We start from the raw sequence: 20409 nt of genomic DNA on the forward strand, positions 1-20409 counted from the left end.
CAGGAACCTGGAGGAATCTCTTGATTTAAAATCAGACAGAAAGGCCAGCTTGGCAGGGTTTTCAAGGGCAAAGCCTGGCAAGAATCCTGAATGCTTTCTTTCATCTAGAATGCTGGCTTTTTATCTCCGTAATGCCTCTTTCTGTCTGGCTCTCAACCTGACCTGACTAGTCCTAATCCTTCAGCAAATGCCACTTTGTACGAAGAGCATTAATAAGAGTGTTCCAGATAGAACAGGATACTAGCACATGGAAAGAATTATTTCTACATGCATAGAATAGGATGCACTAAAATTTGTGATGTAATTTATAAAGAAATATAATAGTTGGGATTACATGTTTATCAGTCTCAAAGCCATGGGTGTCTTTGGGACTACTTCATAACTCCTACAAGGTCAAAGCCATTTTCTTCTGTTTAAAAAGATTTCTTAAAAAGTTAGATATACAAAGAGGAGGAAAGGCAGAGAGGGAAGACCTTCTGCCGGTTGATTCACTCCCCAAGCAGCCACATTGGCCAGAGCTGAGCCGAGCTGAGCCGAAGCCAGGAGCCTGGAGCCTCCTGTGGGTCTCCCACACCGGTGCAGGGTCCCAAGGCTTTGGGCCATCCTTGACTGCTTTCCCAGGCCACAAGCAGGGAGCTGGATGAGAAACCGGGCCAGAGGGATACGGAACCGGGACCCTTATGGGATCCCAACCTGTGCAAGGCAAGGACTTTAGCTGCTAGACTACGGCGCCGGGGCCCAAAACCATTTTCACAATAAAACTTTATTTCCTTTTCTTTCCAAGATCTGAAATAACATGCAGTGGCATCATCAGTCTGGGCTGAAGCGTGGTTGTCTCTGCATTTTCTGCTGTCTAGAGGAAAGATAAAAATTGAAGTTAATTCCATTTGTCAAACTGAAGATTCCTTTCCAGAAACAGTCCAGTGTGTTACCTGAACTGGCTGTTCTGCAAGCTTGAGTTTGGTTGTAAATTTAATGCTTTTCTTAACAGGTAAGAAAAGGTATTGCATCAGGTTGAAGCAATGCAGCTGTGGATCATTAACAGTCATATTGAAAATCCAAGAAGACCTCCTTGAAAGTTGCATACCTGATAAAGTCCAGCAGGCTTGACTGACTACTGACCTGGAGGTAGATAACATTCCCACGTGACCTGGTATATCTATATTCAGGGAGAGAAAAACATGGAGTCATTAATCACATTTCTACCATGGCAGAGGAGGCAGATTTCACTCCTCCTCGAGACACAGTAAATGTTTCCTTGCCTGTTGGCTGACATTTCCCAGGTAACAGCAAAGGTTCCTTGCAAGGTCCTGTTCTCAGCGAACCAGTTCCAGGGTATCTTCAAGCAAAGGCAGCATCCTGGTTGGCTACAGCCTCTGTACAATTTAAGTTTATAACTGTTATGTTTTAAAAAAGGTTGCAGGTTGTATTAATAATATGGCAAATAGCAATATGTTAAAAAAACAAAACAACAACAACAGATATACCAAAGGTCATTAAGGTGTTCAATATCATTCCGCTTCTGGTCCAGCTCCCTGCTAAACATCTGGGAAAACAACACACAGCGAAAGATGGTCGAATTGCTTGTTCCTCTGTGCCCACAAAAAGAGACAGCTGCTGGCTTCCTCTAGTCTAGTCCCAGCCATTGAGGCCATCTGGGGGGTTATCAGCAGCTTATGGAGGACTTCTCTCTCCTCTTCTCTGCAACTCTGCTTAAAAAAATATGTCTTTGAGAAAATACTACACTTGTATCAGATATCTTACTTGCAAATGTGTTTTTCTCCTAGTCTGTAGAAGATGGGGGAGTAGAAGACTATTGAAGGAACTGTTGCTGCGGCATCTAGGTTAAACATCCACCTGCCGTGCCAGCATCCCATATGGGCTGGCTGGTTCAAGTCCTGACTGCTCCATCTTTGAGTTCCCTGCTGATGCTCCAGGGAGAACAGCTGAAGGTGGTCCAAGCCTTTGCGACTATGTGGGAGACCCGGAAGAAGCTCTAGGCTCCTGGCTTGGACCAAACCAGCTCTGGCCGTTGGGACCGTTTGGGGAGTGAGCCAGCAGCTGAAAGATCGGTGTCTGTATCTCTCTCTCCTCTGCCTCGCCTGTTTTTATTAGTCTGTCTTTCTAATACAAATAAATAAATGTTTTTAAAAATTGAAACTTAAAGAATGTTGAGGAATATAATTCTCTTCATATAAAAACATGTAGGGTGTATATATTTTGTAAAAGTTAAGATTGAATAGTGAATTACATTATGCATTCTTTTCTTTTTAAACGATTTATTTGTTTGGAAGGTAGAGTTATATAGAGAGAAGTGAGTACGGAGACAGAGTGGGAGAAACCTTCTACCTGTTGATTCACTTTTGAAATGACTACAACAATCAGAACTGGAGTCATCTGGGGCTAGGAGCCAGGACCTTCTTTCTTTTTCAGGCACATTAGCAGGAAGCTAGATTGAAAGTGGAAAAGCTAAGTTTTGAACTGGCATCCATATGGAGATGCCAGCACCTCAGGAGGCGACTTCATTTGCTTTTGCCATAACGCGGGCCATACATCCCTATGGCTCGTGATTCTCACTAAGGAAAAATTTTATGGAAAACATTCCATGTATTAAAGTATATCTCCAATTCTTTCTAATGCCTGCATAATGTCCCATATAGTGGACTACAATTATTCAACCATTTGGGGCACTGCCAACGTGTTGCAATTAACAGCCTAGCCCAATATTTGTTTATGCATTTTAATTTTACTTGTATAATCAGGCTTTTAAAAAGTTCTGCTTGTTTACTAGATGTAAATTAAAGCTCTTCAATCTATCGTGATTTCATTCCATAGTAGAAGCTGACAAGATCTACAATCATTTGTGACTGTTGACTGAGTGTGGGGAGGGACAGGTCTTCCACCCACTGATTCAGTCTCCATGTGACTATAACAGCTGAGGCTGTACCAGCCCAATGCCAGGAGATAGCTACGTCCAGATATCCCAGGGGAATGGCAGGGGCTCAACGGATTTTGACAATATCTTTTGCCGACAGTAAAATATTGCTGTACGTCATAAAATAATGTCTGATTATAAATGGTCATACTATGTCCCTGAATAGGACAATAGTACCATAAAAATGTCCTTTTGCTGAGCATGGGAATGTATTAATACAGTTCCAGTGGGAATCCAAACAGTACTCAATTAAGAATACATAACTGCCTTACAATTTATATATCATAATTAAAATTCCAAGAATAGAAACACAATTTAATTTTAGTGTGAGAATATTTGCCTCATTGGGTATCAGAATAATACTTTAAAGGCCCTAAAGTAAAATCTATTGGCAATAATTTTAGAATTGACAAATATATAAGTTAAACAGACCAGAGTATCCAGAAAATTTCTCATTGTATATGAAAATTTAGTAAATAACAGCTATTTTTCTAATTAAAGGTAAAAGATGAGTAATTTAACAAATGGGAAAACTGCCTATCCATATGAAAGAAATTAAATTTGGAACAATCTTATGTATAAAAAGAAATTCCAGAATTACAAGTACAATTCCCCAAATTTAGGGGACTACAAAAATATCTTAGATGTCAAAAAAGTCCTGTAATAATAAAACTCTACTAAAATAAAATTAATCTACCAAAACAAAAATGGTAAAATGGTCCTGTTTATTAATTTGATCATATTGAGATTGGAAAACTTTTCTTCAACTTTTTTGTTTTTCTAACACACTGAAGTCTAATATATCTTGGTGAGTGAATTTTTTTAAAGATTTATTTATTTTTATTGAAAGTCAGATTTAGAGAGAGGAGAGAGAAAGATCTTCACTCCCCAAGGGACTGAAATGGCCAGATCTGAATTGATCTAGAGTCAGGAGCAAGGAGTTTCTTCCAGATCTCCCACTTGGGTGCTGGATTCTCAATATTTGTGCCATCCTCTACTGCTTGCCCAGGCCACAGTCAGGGAGCTGGATGCGAAGTGGAGCAGCTGGGACATGAACCCGTGCCCATATTGAATGCCAATGCATGCAAGGCTAGGATTTAACCACTAGGCTCTGTGTGTGAACTTCTACTCACGACATCAATTTCTAATTGCCTTAATTGATCCATTATAACACCTCCAGGACAGCTTCATGGGCTGTAATAACCCACAGAGCATGACAGTCAAATATTTTTTTTAAAGATTTATTCATCTTATTACAGCCAGATATACACAGAGTGGTGGAGAGACAGAGAGGAAGATCCTCCGTCCGATGATTCACTCCCCAAGTGAGCCGCAACGGACCGATGCTGCGCCGATCCGAAGCCGGGAACCAGGAGCCTCTTCCGGGTCTCCCACGTGGGTGCAGGGTACCAAAGCTTTTGGCCATCCTCCACTGCTTTCCCAGGCCACAAGCAGGGAGCTGGATGGGAAGTGGAGCTGCCGGGATTAGAACCGGTGCCCATATGGGATCCCGGGGCTTTCAAGGCGAGGACTTTAGCCGCTAGGCCACGCTGCCGGGCCCGACAGTCAAATATTTTTAACCCGTGAAACAATGTGGCCTGAGCAGGAGTGTTGGTCAATACTCATTGTGTTACCTACAGAATTTTTAGAGTAAAGAATGAATTAAGATCTGCTTATCTGTTGCATTGTTTTTCAAAAGAAGACTTAAAGATACAGAGAAGTAAAGGGATATAGAGATGATAAATTGGAAACATGCATGTTCACCCAAGTTAGAACTTTGTTCTATACTAGTAACGACGGAATGTAAAAAATAATAATAGACAAATATTGACAATTTGAAGAGTATAGTTAAGTTGAAATCAAGAAATGTAAATTAATGTATGAGAGAACTAATGGCGAACTCAGGATAGTCTTTGGTTGTAAAGACTTCTAATCCAATCCTATTCCTTCATGCCAAACAACCTTATATGGTCTCTCCTAGATACTATTGACTTACTTTCAGTATACAGCTTGGGCTCCACACCCATGGGTATCACATCTGTGGGTTCAATTAAATATTTTTTTAAAAAAGAATTGCATCTGAACTAAATGTGTACAGACTTTTTTCTGATAATTTCTCCCAATCAATATGGTATAATAGCTATCTGCATAGTATTACACTGTATCAGGCATTGTAGGAAACCTGGTGATGATTTACATGAAATATTATGATTCTATATAAGGGACTTAACATTTTTGGTATCTGTTAGGGGTCCTGGATCCAATTTTCCATGGACACAGAAGGACAGTTGCACTGGACCACCAAGGGTTTTGGAAAACAGTTCAGAAATTCCTTTCAAATGTGTGTATAAGAGCTTGAATTCTTACTACTGTCTTGAAAGTTCATAGGTAAAATACATCATTCTCAGCTTCTACGCGAGAAATCTTGGGATTAAAAATCTTCGTACTTTATCACACAGGTCTCTTTATTAACAGAAGTTCTTTGTGCCTGTAGTATAAGGCGTTGCTTTTGTGTCATAGGAAAGAGATATCAGACATTCCGCAAACTGAATCAACAGTGGACCAGGAACCAAAGTACCACTCCAGGATTGAGAACCAGATATCCTTCCATTGATGCCCTATTTTACAAACAAAAGCAAAGTGTATATTGACAATACAATTTACTAAGCTGTGCCATCTAGTCGAGTGCCACTCAGCTCACAAGTTTCTTAAATATTTGACCCAGAACCTGTATACAGTCATCAAGACATGACTGCCGAGCTCAGCTGGGTCATGGTGCAAGCTTCCTAAAGGGCTGCAGACTCATCAGCCGCTCCGCCCCTGTGGGCTGGGAATGTTGCTCCATGTAGGCACCGCACAGCCACACCAAAGCCCTTCAGGAAAGTGCTCTGGGGTGTGGCCATCATTCCTTCCTCCTGACTATGCCTCTCCTCCACGTTGACACCTGAATTAGAGTGCCACCTTCATTCCTGAATATCAAGCAATTGTATCCTGGGTAAAAAGTTACTGTTCTCTACAAGAACCAGTCTGTTGTTAACTGTAATTCAGATTTCATTCAACTATGCTACCAAGTTTGCATTTATTTAGTTGTACTCTTCTTGCCTCTCTCTAGCCTCTCCCCACCTCAGAGTGGAATTCCTCAAGTCTAGCATTACCTTAGTCCTGATATGCTTGTTCAAGAATGTCTTGACAATAGGAGGCTGGACTCTGCCGTTGTCCACACCTACAATGTAAGGTACGATAGAATGATGGACATATGACTGTATGTGAAGGACTATACTACTGCAATAATATGGGGGAAATCAAAGGCCAGGGCACTTGAGGTGGGGGGAAGGGGAGACCCCGGAGCCTATGGAACTACATTGTAAAATAATTAATAATAATAATATTAATAAAGAATGTGTGATACTACCCAATAAAGTATAAGCAATTCTTCCTGATATTGCTAACCCTACCAATCTCATTCTCCAGTAATCTCCACTGATAACTGCTCCAGTGATGGTAGAAGTCTCTGCCAAGTCTCCTTTTTTTTTTTTTAAGATTTATTTTATTTTCATTACAAAGTCAGATATACTGAGAGGAGGAGAGATAGAGAGGAAGTGGAGCTGCCGGGATTAGAACCAGCGACCATATGGGATCAAGGCGAGGACCTTAGCCACTAGGCCACGCTGCCAAGCCCTCCAAGTCTCCTTTTATTGCTTCTTCACCTCTCCTTATATACTCTTTCCCCAAGTCCTAATTTAGCCAGGAAATTGGATACAGATGAGTTCAATTAGTCTCAGTGTTTTTAGCCACAAGCCCAGTTCCTGTTCCTGCCCAGCTTAAGGAGCACTAATCAACTCCTTAGCTCACAACAAATAACCAGTCTCTCAGAGTATCTTTCAGATGTTTTATCCCCTCTACCAACCTATTTGAAACCATCATTTTTCTCCAAGCTGCTAGATTCTCTAGCTCATTTTTTTTCTCTCTACCAGACTTCCCTACCACTTTAGTCTGTTTGTACATTACAGAAATTCCTCTAGGGCTTTTGCAACAAATTTGGGATTAAGTTTTAAGTTGTTACTGTGGACCATGTCTTAGTCCATTCCCTATTGCTACAATCGGATAACACAAGGTGAAGTGTGTGTGTGTGTGTGTGTGTGTGTGTGTGTGTGTGTGTGACTTAGCTCATACTTCTGGAAGTCAAAGAGCTTGGTGCCAGCATCTTCTTGGCATCTGGTGAAGGCCTTCTTACTTGAAGCAAATTCTCATTTTCAAGGCAGTATAGGTCATTATATGGTAAGAGGAGTACATTTAAGAGACAGAGGTAAATGGTTTTATTATTATTATTTATTATTATTGTTGTTATTATTATTCGAAAAGCAGATATACAGAGAAGAGGAGAAACAGAAAAATCTTCCATCTGCTGATTCACTCCGCAAGTGGCTGCAATAACTGGAGCCAAAGTTGATCCGAAGCCAGGAGCCAGGAGCTTCTCTCGGGTCTCCCACGCGGGTGCAGGGTCCCCAGGCTTTGGGCCGTCCTCGACTGCTTTCCAAGGCCACAAGCAGGGAGTTGGATGAAAGTGGAGCAGCTAGGACATGAACTGGCAACTAAATGGGATTCCAGTGGTTGCAAGGTGAGGATTTAGACACTAGGTTATCACATTGAGCCCATAAGCTGGCTTTTAGATTGATTTTCGTGTAAATCATGGATCGATTAGTTCATCAGGCTATTAATCTATTCGCAAGGCCTTTGCAATGTGATCATCTCTTAAAGCTCCACCTGGTTCTACCTCTTAATAACTCACAATGATGACTAAATCTCAACTTAGGATATGATGGAAACATCCAAATCCGAACAGCCTGTGAGGCCCTACCTGCTCTACTCATTCTTACAGCCTGCTGATGCTAGCTAGCCACACTGGCTTGCTCCTTGTCTCTTGTATGCACAAAGCAAACTCATACCTCAAGACCTTTGTACTCACTGTTCTCTCTGCCTACCATGAGCTCTTTCTAGACATTTACATAGTGCCCTATGTCACTGCTTTCAGATTTGTGCCTACTTATTCCTTTATTCTACTTAAATCAGCATACATCACCGTCCTGGCTACCCTCTGATTTTCTGCTGTACTTTATCTGTCCCAGCAGTTGTCCCCACTGGCTACCTTACATATTAATTCGCGATTGAATATTTCTTGGAATGAGCGCTAAAATAGGAGCTCCATAAAGTGAGCATTTCTATTTTTGTCTGCTGATTTAGAGCAATACCTGGCAATATATTCATACTTAATATGTGTATTTTGTTGAATGAATGAATTAAACATTATTTCTAGGCACTTCCCCCATTCCTCATGTGCATTCATTCTGCTCTCTGTTCACTGGAACTATGTATTTATCTCTGTTTTTTGTATATATTTTGTTATAACTTTTGTCTCTTAACCCTTGAAGTATATATATAGAATCCTTAAAAGTACATGTCTTGTTCATGTCCTGGCTGCTCCACGACCCTTCCAGCTCCCTGCTTATAGTCTGAGAAAGCAGTGGAAGATAGCCAAAGGCCTTGGGACTTTGCACCCATGTGGGAGACCTGGAGGAAATTCCTGGATCCTAGCTTCAAATCAGCCAGGCTCCAGCCATTTTGGCCTCTTGTGGAAGATCTTTGTCTCTCTCTTCTGTGAATCTGGCTTTCCAATGAAAGAATAAATCTTTTTTTTTTTTTAAGCAAAAAAAAAAAAAAAGCGCATGTCTTGCTCATCTTCATATTCTTTCTTGTATCTAAGTACAAATTTGGTGAAAACCAATAGAATGAATGAAGTTGAAGAATAATAAAACCACATGGAGATTCTAGTATGTTCATGTGTAAGCTCTTCATTAATCCATCTTCAGGATGGGATGCTACTAAATTCTGGCATTTTGTCTGATCAAAACAAAAAAAATTCCTTCTAGTCTAGTACTTCCCAAGTTTCCCTTCCTACGGATCTTTGGCCTTTTCTAACCTTGCAAAAACTACTTGGGTGGTTATTTCATCCGAATCTTTATAAACAAACTATTGTGTAACTATTATGCTACAAAGGTCATATCATGAACACGTATAACCTGTGGTATTCAATAAAGAAAAGACTTAAGTACATAGACTGCACTTGTATGGCATGACTCTATGGAACTTGTAATAGCCTCTAGGGACCAGTCCATGCAATAATATAATTATTGTAGTAAGAAGAAACATTAAATTTGGAGTTGGGAAACAAATTTTTACTCAAATATTGTTACAGTTAGACTTCATGGCTTTGAGTAAGTAGTTATGCGTGCCATCTGACATAGGGGCTAAAACAAAATGATTCATTAAAGCTTTTCCAACTGTGAAATTCTCAGGTTTTATGGATTAAACTGGGAGCTTGAATTCAAAGGGCAAGAACATGGATGGTGAGGATACAGTAATGAAGTCTGACACCTGGTAGAACCAGTTTTCAAATGCGAGTTTTATTCCTGTTCCGATCAACATGACCGCTGCCTTTCTTCCTCCTTTGCCTCCTCCTCTTCTTCTTTTTGAAGATTTATTTATGTGAAATGCAGAGTTACAGAAAAAGAGATTGGGAGAGATTTATTTATTGGTTCATCCTTCGAATGGCCACTAAGTCAGAACTGAGCAGGTTTGTCCAAAGCCAGGAGCAGGAAGCTTCTTCCAGGTTTCCCACATGTGTACAGGAACCCATGCACTTGAGCCATCCCCTGCTCTTTTACCAGGCACATTTGCAAGGAGCTGAATTGGAAGTGGAGTAGGTGCCGGCACCCGTATGAAATACCAGTGTTGCAGGCCATACTGCCAGCCCCACCACTACCTACACTAATAGCACAAAAGTTGTGCATCAACCAAGGTTGGAGAAAAGAGGGAAGAGATTAGAACAGTCCTCAATCCAAGTTTGAGACATATAGCTGAGAAGGATTTAATGGTGTATGGCGAATTTCCCCAACGCTGCTGTTGAGTTTTTCTTGAGAGGCAGAATCATGGTGGCCCAGAGTTTAAGGAATTCCCAGTGGCATTCCGGAGATCTTCAGAGGCACGATTGGAGCAGACATTGGGACACCAGTGGAACAGCCACCTTGGAGGAGCATCGTATGACTCAGCTGAGGCAGCTACAGATGTCTTCACATCAGACGGACTTCTACCCAGGATGGGTTTCATGTGAGAACAGAAGTGACTGGGCTGTTAGCCGTGCTGTGTGCTGAAACAATTCATGCTTTGATTTAATTTACGTCTTATAAGATGGAAATCAGAACTTCTTGGGAGAATGAACCAAGTCTTATTTGGTAAGAGCATAGAACCTCTTACACTAACCACCAAAAGCAAAATTCACAGTCACATGTGAATGAGTCAGACACTCTGAATAAACTAAAAAAAAAAAAGGCCATGTTGATTCTCTCATCAAATATTCATCTGTAGCAACATAACAGACCTAAGGTAGAGGACTCCAGTGCTTTAAAATTCTCAAAACCACAGAGATAAGCTGCATATATTAAAATTGTTCTGATCCGTCACTCTCGTCTTCCCCTCTTAACAGTGTATTAACACATCACACACTTATTTTCTCTCTTCCTATGTATTCTCCACATGGATTTGTACTTCAAAATACAAAATACAAAATAACTAAGGGTTCAAAATACTTAGTGTAAAGCCCTGCCAGATAAAAGAGCTTGGTAAATGTTAATCATCAAAGTTAGTTTAGGACCCCCTCCAGGAGGATCTTATAACTTTTTAAATGGAAAGCAAGAACCCACTATGATATTCAGCTAGTGTCTCTTTCAGTCATGACTCTGAGGGTGAGGGATTTCAGTGAAGCACTCAGGTATTATGAGAAATTACTATTCAAGTGTTGGGCTCTTGTTATATGCTGCTTGGTTAATGATTTCTGGTTGTTGAATATGTAACACCTCTTTCACTAACAATGGGGGCTAAGTATGAGCCGTACCCCTTCCTCTGTTTCCACTAGTATTTTGAGCTCGAAGATTGCTCAGTTCCATTATCTATGTTTCCAAGTCATCATGAGTTACACTTTCAATCGATAATATTACCATACTGTTTTAAGTAAATTTGCAAGAAATGTAATATCATCATATTTAGCTATAAAGGAAGCGTTCTATGTTCATAGTTGTTTTTTTTTTTTTTTTTTTAAGGCACAGTTGAGTGAGAGAGAGATAGTCCATTCACTGGTTAACTTCTCACATGGCCTCAATGGTGAGACCTCATCTGGTCCGAACCAAAGGAGCCAAGAGCTTCTTCCATGGACCAAACATTTGGACCATCTTCCACTGCTTTCCCAGGCACATCAACAGGGAGCTGGTCAGAAATGTAGTGGCCCTGACTCTAACCTGTGCCCTTATGGGTTGTGTGCGCTGTAGGCAGAAGCTTCCACCTCCTATGTCACATCATAGCCCAGTTCTTCTATTTTGTTGTAAAGGTCTTTAAGAGAAATCAACATGAAATCAAAACTTTAAATATTTGTGTAGGCAGCAGATGCAGATTGCATTTCTAAATTTAGCATTTGTTTGTTCTGTCAGAGCGTAGAGCGTATTCATGAACATAGGGAAAAGGGACAGAAGAAATTCTGGATTAAAAAAAAAAGATTTACTTGTTTTTATTGGAGAGGCAGATTTACAGGGAGAAGGAAGGACAGAAAGAAAGATGTTTCATCTGCTGGTTCACTGCCCAAGTGGCTACAACGGCCAGAGCTTAGCTGAACCAAAGCCAGGAGCCAGGAGTCTCCTTCAGTTCTCCCACATGAGTGCAGGGTCCCAAGGCTTTGGGCAACCCTCTACTGCTTTTCCCAAGTCACAAGCAGGGAGCTGGTGGGACACGAACTCGTACCCTTATGAGATGCTGCCACTTGTTGGTGAAGGACCCGCCTGCTGAGCTACTGTGCAAGCCCCTGGATATTTTTTAAGAAAGAAATTTTAATAATTTTATTGAAGTGTAACTTTCACTCAGTAAAGATCACTCATTTAAGCTATATGATTTAGTGAGCTTTGACACATGTATACCATCCCATCATTACCACTGTGAGACTCAGAGGTTTTTGAAATAGGCCTCTGAGGTGTGGAAACTGGAAATGCAACACAAGGTTTGGCCTTGACTAAGAAAGGGGGATCTTAAGATTGCTTTTCCTCATGGAAGGAAGTGAAGTAGGTAGAAATGTAAATAAATAGGCACTGAGTGGGAATAGGGTATTCCCTGATGCTATTAGAAAAATGGTAAATGAAGGTGGGACAAGTTCTGTCAGAGAACAGGGGAATAGCTTATGTGGAGAGTGAGTGATACGGTATGTTTAGTCAGTGTCCAACTAAACCTCTCTGTATGCAACCCATGCGTGGTTACGGAAAATGCAAGGTGTGCGCTAATCCGTGCTTGGGAGTTTCTCAAGGGGTGGAGATTAAGGCAGAAGGACACAGACAAGGATTTCTAAGGGACTTGTAAATGATGCTAATGAACCATGGCTACACTGCTTATGAGGAAGGAAAGCCAGGAGAGGAGTCAGAGGTACACCACAATGGAGGGGTTGACAGAATTCGAGCCCTCAGTGAGATCTGTGAGTGGCTAAAGAGAAAGTTTATGAAAGCCAAGATGCACAAGGAGTGTCTGCCCAGTTGGGCTTAGCACTCCACGAAGACTTGTTCTAAAGATGACAGCAGGGCGTGCACACAGGAACTGGCTGCTAAACCTGAATGGGACGCAGAGTCCTGTCTGCTAACAATCGATACAGAAGACACAAAAGAACTATCACTTAGACAATGCTGGGCTTTTAAGAATCATTGCTGGGCCTGGTGTGGTAGCATAGTGGCTAAATCCTAGCCTTGCATGTGCTGGAATCCCATATGGGGGCCAATTCGTGTCCCAGCTGCTCCATTTCCATCCAGCTCCCTTCTTGTGACCTGGGAAAGCAGTGGAGGATGGCCTAAAGCCTTGAGATCCTGCACCTGTGTGGGAGATCCAGAAGAAGCTCCTGGCTCCTGGCTTCTGATCAGCTCCGGCCATTGTGGCCATTTGGGGAGTGAACCAGCAGACAGAAGATCTTTCTGTTTCTCCTTCTCTCTGCAAATCTGACTTTGCAGTAAAAATGAATAAATCTTTAAAAAAAAGAATCATTGCCAATGTTTCAGTAGAGAGGATTTTGAGTCACAGTCTTCGGTGGACAGCTGCTGCCCATTTCAATGGCAAGCCCTTTCTGTTGGCTTTGCCTTCAAGTCAAGCATCTTCCCACGCTTCCCACCTTACTGCTCTCCCTGTGTATGTGGGTATCTGCAATGGCGTTTGTGTTCCTGTTTCTGTGAATATCCTTGCCTTTGCTGTAGTCTGGGCTCAACTTGTCACTGTCTGCCTTCTAATAGTTTCCCACCTCATTTGGAAAGCACAGGGTTTTCTAGATCTTAACCGCCTTCCTGTTTCACACCGCCATCTCTCTCCAGCCACTTTATTCTTTGATCTCATCATTCACTCTTTGCCTCGTTCAGTCTTTGTTTTTCCAGGATCATCTTCTGTGTTCTTTTACTGCATGAACTCTGTATTCTTTCTGAGTGCTAAGTTTTTCTCCACTTCTGTGCTGTTTACTTTCAATTTTTATGGCCCCTGCTGAACTGTAGCTTTCTTTTTTTTTTTTTTTTAAGGTTTATTTTATTTTCATTACAAAGTCAGATATACTGAGAGGAGGAGAGATAGAGAGGAAGTGGAGCTGCCGGGATTAGAACCAGCGGCCGTATGGGATCAAGGTGAGGACCTTAGCCACTAGGCCACGCTGCCGAGCCCTGAACTGTAGCTTTCTTACTCATTTGATCTTGACCTCCTCTGCTTTACAAATATCTCGTACTCCCTTTAAGTTGTTTTTGCTTTAGTACATATTATGTGATATGTCCTGCTTTCCACCTAGCAGAGTAAGAATTTTATTTCATTCCCTTTAGTACAGGGGAGAGTGCTTAGCACTTGGTAGACAATCAATAAATGAACTGGCGAAAGAGATATTTCTTCATAACGGTGAAATTTTAATCGAATGTAGGTTTAGATAAAGAGAAAAAAATGATAAGACAGTGTTCCCAGAAAAAATGCAAAAAAGAGGAAAAGTTAAGCTGTCTCTGACGTTTCCCAACAGATCATTCATGGTCCAAAGACTAAGACCGTTTAAAGAACAGAGATAGAAAATAAAGGATAGAGTAAGAAGTTAAAACATCAGTTGGAGTGATGAGAATGAAAGCTCATCTTGGTCAACTCTCTTGGCATATGTACATTGAAGTGAGTTCCTCGGTTTGAGTTCTGCCTCCACTTTAGAAAATTTTTTTTTTAAGATTTACTTATTTTTATTGGAAAGGCAGATTTATGGAGAGATGGAGAGTCAGAAAGAAAAGAGCTTCTATCCGCTGATTCACACACCAAATGGCCAGAGCTGAGCTGATCCGAAGCCAGGAGCGTTTTCCAGTTCTCCCACATGGGTGCTGGATCTCAAGGCTTTGGGTCATCCTCAACTGGTTTCCCAGGCCACAGGCATCAGCTGGACGGGAAGCAGAGAAGCTGGGACACAAAGCAGCATCCATAGGGTGCTCTTTTGGGGGCAGGGATCTACTTATTTATTCGAAAGGCAAAGTTACAGAGAGACATAGGGAGGGACGCACACAGAGATATTGGCCATCCTCTGATTCACTGCCCAGATGGCCACAGTGACTGGGGCTAGGTCAGGTGGAAGCCAGGAGCTTAAAGCAGGCCTCTCATGTGGGTGCGAAGGCCCAAGCACCTGGGCCATCTTCTGACGCTTTCCCCAGGATATTAGCAGAGAGCTGGAGCAACGCGAAGCAGCTGGGATTTAATCCAACAACCACAGCGGATGCCAGCCTCGCTGGTCTCGGCTTTACCTGCTACCTACAATCACTGGCCCCGTGACACCACTTCTGATCCCAGATCCTTGCTAATACACACCTTGGAAAGCACCACGTGACTCTAATAGTTTGATTCATCCTATCCATGGGAGATCTGGATTGAGTTTTGGGCTCTTTGACATGGCTGAGGCACAAATGTTGTGGATATTTGGAGAATAAAGCAGGAGATTTTTCTCTATGTACTTCAAAAAAGAAGAAACATTACAAGAAACAAATTAGGAACCTTTCTTGAATGTGCTTCTTCACACCTACGTTAAGTGCACATTCTGGGGAGAACCTTTAATTCAACATCTCTCCACATTCATACCAATTTAGATCATAAAGAACTGTTCATGGAAAAGGGTGTATTTGAAAGAATCACCGTAAGATTAAGTAGGAAAGTACTTTAAGGGGGACTAAACAGAAGAGGAAGAGGTCTGTTCTTGTAAAATATGTAATGAAGGTTACTAATTTAAAGAACTTCCGTTAATATGAAAAAAGAAAAGGCTTATACTTGTATTAGAAAATTATAGTAAAAGAAACCTTAGAGGAATTATGTATGGAAAGGAGGGAAAGGGGGGAAGGGGAATGTAGTTAAATATAAACCAGGTTTTATTTACAAAGCTTTCCTCTGGATGAAAGGTATCTTCTAAAGTAAATCTCTTGGTTAGGAAGTTCACAACATATTTATATTTCAAAATCTGGGTTATAGTCCAGATGATTTCAAATCTGGGAAGAACTAATTGTCTTAGAGTCTGCGGCACTGAATATATTCCAACAAACAACTATATAATAAGAAAGTAACTGATAAGAAGAAAACACGTGGTTACTAAAAGCAGGCCCTAACAATTGAAATGTGGCAAGTTTGTAAATTCCTTGAAGGCTCTACCAGGCATTGTTCTCCTCAGTATCTAAAACTTCCTTTTTCATAGACAATTAACCATAAGTGCATAATTGCACTGAAAGACTACAAAATAATTACATTTTTTCCTCAGGAAATAGTCTTTGTCGCTGTTTCTCCTTGATTACGCACAAATCAGTTTTAATTACACACTTGCCTGTCACAAGATTGTGACATTATATACTTTCAAAAAGGCTTTTGGGTCTTCAAGGAAGAAGTTCAATACTAGACTGTTGAGATAAACAGACTTAATTTCAATAACAAGGAGATAGAGGTATGGCATTCTCTACACCTCATTTGTGAAACATTGAGAAGTGGCTCCAAGTGTAAAACATGACAATGAAGAATAGGAACTCAATGTCATGGTCCAAACATCAGCAGTATTTCTCATTTTCCCATTGGTCAGTTTTCCACATACTTTTGCGCATATTCACGCTACTCCAATGCCATTCTCCTAACCCCTTAAGAGAATTGGAATCCTGTTTAAAGTGGACATTTACAAAAGTGGTTGTCTTATTTTTTTTAAGATTTATTTATTTTTACTGCAAAGTCAGATATAGAGAGAACAGGAGAGAGAGAGAGAGAGAAAAGATCTTCCGCCTGATGGTTCACTTTCCAAGCGGCCTCAACGGTTGGAGCTGAGCTAATCCAAAGCCAGGAGTCAGGAGCTTCTTCCCAGCCTCCCACGCAGGTGCAGAGTCCCAAGTCTTTGGGCCATCCTCAGCTGCTTTCCCAGGCCACAAGCAGGGAGCTGGATGGGAAACAGGGCTGTTGGGATTAGAACAGTGCCCATATGGGATCCTGGCATGTGCTAGGTGAGGACTTTAGCCACTAGCTACCATGCCAGGTCCAGTGGTCATCTTTCAATCTTGTCACTATCCCCTATTGTTCACAATTTTCCAATCAGGTGCATTTTTTTAAATCTATGTGTTATCCCATCCTCAGATCATAGATACACCAAGTGGCTATTATTTCTTTTGACATTTTAGACATGTTGAATTTATAGGCATAATGCAGTTGATGGAGGGAGATGAGTGGGTAAGTTACTATCATATTGTTTAAGAGAGCAGTGAGGGGGCCCCGCGGCATGGCCTAGCGGCTAAAGTTCTCTCCTTGAAAGCCCCGGGATTCCATATGGGCGCCAGTTCTAATCCCGGCAGCTCCACTTCCCATCCAGCTCCCTGCTTGTGGCCTGGGAAAGCAGTCGAGGACGGCCCAAAGCTTTGGGACCCTGCACCCGCGTGGGAGACCCGGAAGAGGTTCCTGGTTCCCGGCTTCGGATCGGCTTGCACCGGCCCGTTGCGGCTCACTTGGGGAGTGAATCATCAGACGGAGGATCTTTCTGTCTGTCTCTCCTCCTCTGTGTATATCTGGCTGTAATAAAATGAATAAATCTTTAAAAAAAAAAAAAGAGAGCAGGGAGAATGGATGAGTATGTTACAAAGCAGTTACAGTATCCTGAATCTGAGTATGAACTTCTTATCCTTCCTTGGTTTTCATTGATCCTTATCCCAATCTCCATTTGTTGTTGTTGTTTTTGGAGAATTAACATAGATAGATTGTTGATTCATTTAAAAGGGAGAGATATGAGAGAGAGATTCCATCCAGTGGTTCACTTCCAAATGCCTTCCCAGGAGTGGGCCAGGTTGAAGCCAAGTCAGGAACTCCCTTCAGATCTCCCTCATGGCTGGTAGGAACCCAAGCACCTGGGTCACTTTCTTTTCCATGCATATGCATAGAAAGCTGGATTGGAAGCAGAAGAGCTATGTCTCCAACCAGGTCAATATGAGATGGAAGTGTCCCGAGCAGTAGTTTAAGCTGCCACAACATTTGTCCCCAAACTGCATATTTGGGATTCTGCCCTAATTGCCTTCCTAAAGGTACAGTCTGCGTTCCCAAGTCGTCTAGGTTTCAGCATCTGTGAAAGCATTCACATTTCTTTTCCCACCTTGGGATAGTCCCTTAGTTTGCTTTTTCAACCCTGAATGTATACTTTATACCTACCATCTTCATTGTCTCTAATAATTTTTGTTTGTCTTCTCTTTTCAACTGTATGATTGATGTATTTGAAGACCTGCAGAAGTGTCCTTTATTTCCATCTTTAAACTTTCCTCTATAAGGCCTTTCATAGTTCCGTGTGGTCACAGTGACTTTAATATTAAAATAAATACGTAAATAAATAAAGGTGGTGAAGTATCTAAGAATGCTATTATTGTCTTTTAAAATCCGTTTTCTATTTTGTTTGAAAGAGAGAAGAGACAGAGAGAACTTCCATCTGCTCGTTCATACCCCACATGGCCACATTGGCTGCAACTGAGCTGGTCAGAAGTCAGGAGCCAGGAGCTTCTTTTAGATCTCCCCATGGGAACAGGGGCCCACGAACCCAGGCCATCTTCTGCTGTTTTCCCAGCAAAGAGCTGGATGGAAAATAGAGCAGCTGGAACTCAAACAGACACCCAGATGGGATGCTGGCAACACAAGTGAAGGCTTAACCTACCATGCCAAGGGATTGTACCATATTATGAAGTTTTAAATGCATGCCAAATATAAAACACATATATAAATTTTGGTGGGAATAGTTTATACAAACTAGAGAAAGCAAGATCTTAAAGCTCTGCAATCTGTCTCAGCAAAGAAAAACTCCCTGTTATCTGGGCATTGGCATTGGCATTGGCTTTGGCCAATGGGCATTGGCCACACACAGGGCAAGCAGCAGGACACAGATAAAATGATTATCTCTAGGCTATGAGGACATAACAACTTTGGAGAATTAGAATTTTTGAAAATTAGTCATTCAACATTTTCCATATAATACCTTTTAGAAAAATTAATAGAAAATGGTAACAAAAACTCTCAAATATTTTAAATGTCTAGTAAGTATACTGTATTATAGCTATGCTGATTGTAGAATCAAAATCTGCAGGCCTGGTGGCGTGGCCTAGCGGCTAAAGTCCTCGCCTTGAACGCCCAGGGATTCCCTATGGGCACCGGTTCTAATCCCGGCAGCTCCACTTCCCATCCAGCTCCCTGCTTGTGGCCTGGGAAAGCAGTCCAAGACAACCCAATGCTTTGGGACCCTGCACCCGTGTGGGAGACCCGGAAGAGGTTCCTGGTTCCTGGCTTCGGATCGGCGCGCACCGGCCTGTTGCGGCTCACTTGGGGAGTGAAACATCGGATGGAAGATCTTCCTCTCTGTCTCTCCTCCTCTCTGTATATCCGGCTTTCCAATGATAATAAAATCTTTAAAAAAAAAAATCTGCTCCATGAATTGCTACTTCTTGGTTCATCAGAGAATTTGATGGTGAGGTACTTATTGGTCTTGGGAGGACCATGATATTTGGCTAATATTTTCCCCCTGAATTTGTCAAAATGGTCATGAACTCAAAATAATGGTGATCATTCAAACTTATTTTGAAAAATTACAAAAGTTTGTGATTTTTTTCAAAAATGTTTCATATCTATTTAAAAGGCACAGTGATAGAAATGGAGACAGTTACTAAGAGATCTCCTGTCTGTTGTTTCACTCCCCAGATTGTCACAATGGTCAGCAGTGTGCCAGGCTGAAGCCAGGACCCAGGGGTGCCATCCAGGTCTTCCACAGGGGTCACAGAGGCCCAGGTAATTGGTCCGTCTTCTGCTGCTTTTCCAGGTGCGTTGGCAGGAATCTGTAAAGGAAGCAAATATCTGGGACTAAACACAGTGCTTTGATTTGCGATCCCAGCATCACAGGTGAACTGGACTCACTTCACCCAGCCTGTTATTTCCTTTAATGACTGGAAAACAGTTCTGGAGATAGAAGTTTATGTTTCTTCTGTCCTTTTTCTATTTATGGTACCCACTCAGCCACTCTTTCCCAACTTTTTATTAGAATGACTAATAATGTTTGGGATTTTGCCCGTTGTTTTCTCCAAGTCCATGATTCTACTGCGAGTCATTTAACTGCTTTCCATAGCAACCAGTTAGGAAATCACAAACAATGAACTCTTTCGCTACTGGAGAATATACTCTGTAGCTAAAGCTAGTGACTTCATAGAGAGGAATAAAAAGTAGAAATGCTTTTGTTTTCAAAATAACTTTTTTTGGTAATTAATTTCTGCACAGTGTTAGATACTCAGCAAACCAATTCCAGACAGTATGAACGAGTAGTCATTACTGATTACATTCATGTCTACCTGTGTGGAAAGATGAATCATAAGCATAAGTTCCATATTATGGGTGAGCAACGAGACTGAAAGAGAGGCTGGGGTATGATTTGGTTTCCGGTTTCAGCTCTGGCAGTAATAAACAAGTTGCTCAACCACTGATGCTTTCCCCCGGCCCCCACATACAGGCTAATAAATTGGCTTGGATCTTGTGTAGTTTGTTGTCTCCTCCCTGACCTATGACTACACAGATTTTCTTGTTCCTGTTACGCCTCAATAGATTCTACCCCTTAGAAATATTATGGCCAATTCTGTAGTAGAAAGGCCCAGAACCATCTGCTTAAGTTGTGGGCTTCATAATGAAAAGAAAATGCTGGATTCTTTGCCTAAACATTATTAAGCCTTTCTAGAGAGAAGAGCAGAGCACTGAATGAAGCACAGCGTGTTCTGAGCATGGTTAGCCTTCTGACCATGACACCCCCATGAGGACAGCCCCAGAGAGACCAGGGGAACGGCCTTTTTTTTAACCTTCAGACACCTTTTGTCCCTTAACACAAT

This window comes from Ochotona princeps, chromosome 2, assembly GCF_030435755.1.
Source record: "Ochotona princeps isolate mOchPri1 chromosome 2, mOchPri1.hap1, whole genome shotgun sequence".
NCBI lineage: Eukaryota > Metazoa > Chordata > Mammalia > Lagomorpha > Ochotonidae > Ochotona > Ochotona princeps.